This window comes from Dipteris shenzhenensis, chromosome 4, assembly GCF_047967505.1.
Source record: "Dipteris shenzhenensis isolate YYH24624 ecotype China chromosome 4, Dip_SZ_1.0, whole genome shotgun sequence".
Lineage (NCBI taxonomy): Eukaryota > Viridiplantae > Streptophyta > Polypodiopsida > Gleicheniales > Dipteridaceae > Dipteris > Dipteris shenzhenensis.
In genome coordinates this window covers 61,524,698-61,527,197 of record NC_141599.1, presented here as the reverse complement: position 1 = coordinate 61,527,197, position 2,500 = coordinate 61,524,698, and positions in this window count along the sequence as shown.

Here is a 2,500-nt window from a genome sequence, read left to right as displayed (position 1 = left end):
GTGATGCACATTGAAAGATATCAGGGAAATGTCTTGCTTTATTGGGGTTTTCTAGTTTAGAGGAGTCATATACGGAATTGAAGTAGAAGACTATCTAGTGCAATAAGAAGCACAAGAGGCATAGTGTTATGAATAGATGGAAGGGAGTCATGGCTGCTCATTGGCTTTGTCTTACTTACTCTTATGGGCTTTTGAACATCTCTTAAGTGTGTTCCTCATATTAGAACATCATTCATGAGGTCTTCTTGTTTTTATTTAAATTTTGGTTTTGTATTATGGGTTTTATATTAGAAAAAGCAAGTAAGACTATCCTGAGCATACGTTGATGCTTTGAAAAACGTTTCGTCCATTACGCTCTTATATATTTGTTTTCATTATTGTGACAAGTCATGATTCATTTTGAGTTCTTTTTTTTTTAATTTGCAAAGGTGTATGCCTTTATTTATGATAAGAAAGATTGTGTTCCTTCACATTGTGATTTTCCCATTGTGTCTTGCTCTCAGGATGAAAATTTGAAGTCAATGTATTGATAAAATTTTCTCCATATGTAAAGGTTTTTAGAGCTAAGAATGTTGGAAATTGTGGTCCACCAACCATTCGATCATTGATTCCGTCGAAATGCTATAGATATTTATGACGCCGCAAATATCTACCCCCCTCTATTCGGATGGAAGTATCCGAGGGCGTTGTAAAGGGGAGATGAGGCTCGGGCAAAGGGGAGATGTGTGAAAAGTGGGGCGTTGTAAAGGGGAGATGAGGCTCGGGCAAAGGGGAGATGTGCGAAAAGAGGAGATGAGGCTGGGCAAAGGCGAGATGTGTGGAAAGAGGAGATGAGGCTCCGGCAAAGGGGAGATGTGTGAAAAGAGGAGATGAGGCTCGGGCAAAGGGGAGATGTGTGAAAAGAGGGACGAAGGAGAGATGTGTGAAAAGCAAAAAGAGGGGAGACGAGGCTCGAGATGTGTGAAAAGAGGGACGAAGGAGAGATGTGTGAAAAGAAAAAAGAGGGGAGACAAGGCTCGAGCAAAAAGAGGGGAGACGAGGCTCGGGCTACGGCGAAGGCAAAGGCAAAGTTTATTAATAATTATATTTATATTACCGAGTAGGGGCAAGCAGGATTAGAGCTCATGACCTCTTAGCTCAGACAAAAGGATCGCCTAGACCGTGGAACCATGAGCTGTACTAGCGACTGAAATTTTGTGGACTTTTGCTATTTCTACTAATCCACAAAGCCTGAGTGAACAAGACATAAGTGAATAGGGCATACAGTGTATTCCCTCACGCATCTGCGCTTTCCCACCATTGCAGGCACTCTCTAGCCAGGCAACCTGCAGCCCGCCTCCTCCGCCTCCGCCTCAAGCTTCCTTCAGCACTCTTTCTCATCCTCTAGAAGTTCCTCTTTTCGTAACCTGCCCCAGCCCTCTTTCTCCCCTCTTTTCGTTCCCATCCTCTCGAAGTTCCTCTCCCTTCATTGCCTGCAGATTACGGGAGGGCGAATGCATTAGGCGAAGCTAGGATTGGGTAAGCATCGATTGTTTAAGCATTGTGGATGATGAAATGCATGTGGGATTCGTAGGGTTTAGGCAGCGGACCACCGCCAGGCGCTCAATATAACGTTCACTCGTGGACCTTCACCAATTACGGCACGCAGGCTCCTCGCTTCGATGCTATGCCACTGCCTTCTTTCAAAAGGCTGTTCGTTATTCCTGTGGGCAGCAGCATTTTAGCTGTACTTGTATGGCAGCAATTGTGAAGTGTCGGAGGCACGATGTGATCGACCAAGACGGAAGCTTTCCACCAGCTGTTGGGCAAAGGAGGCTTTGGATCAATACCAACACATGCCGGTGGCAGTGAAGAGGACCTCCAAACACTCCAACCAAGGTTCCTTGCCGAGGTTTCCATCATAGGCAAGCTTAGGTATCGGAACCTGGTGCCTCTCATCCGTTGGTGCAGTAAAGGGGCCCGGGATGTAAAGGCGAGCACACTGTATGTACGACCACCACAGTCTAGTGCGAGGACGACAAACACCCCAAGGAAGATGGGGCTATCTCAGGAAGGCATCCGACAAGATGGACGTGTACACTCCCGTACAATATCAGACGTCTTCAATCGATGGTAAATGTGGTGCAGGATTGTGCACGTCAATCCGTTCAGGGCAGCAAAGCATGAAATATACAAGATGGGGTGCTGCTGCACTCTAGTGTGTGTCTGTGCAATTGAGAGATGGATGATGTATAATGCCTTGCACGTGATTGCATGCTACGCGGGTTGGGCTGCAATTTGAAGATCAAGTCCTCGATTCGGCCATGACGATGTGAAGGCATCATTCAGATATTTTTGGCCATGATGACGTGAAGGCGTTATTATTGGTGGGCTGACGGGGACTGCGAGTTGCTGCTCCACTTGTAACTTGGCTGAATAAGGTAAGAGTGCTCTTCTTTCTTTTGTTCTTGTCACAGGGTCTGCAAAACTATTATCCTCACGTTGGTCTCACATTGCTCTT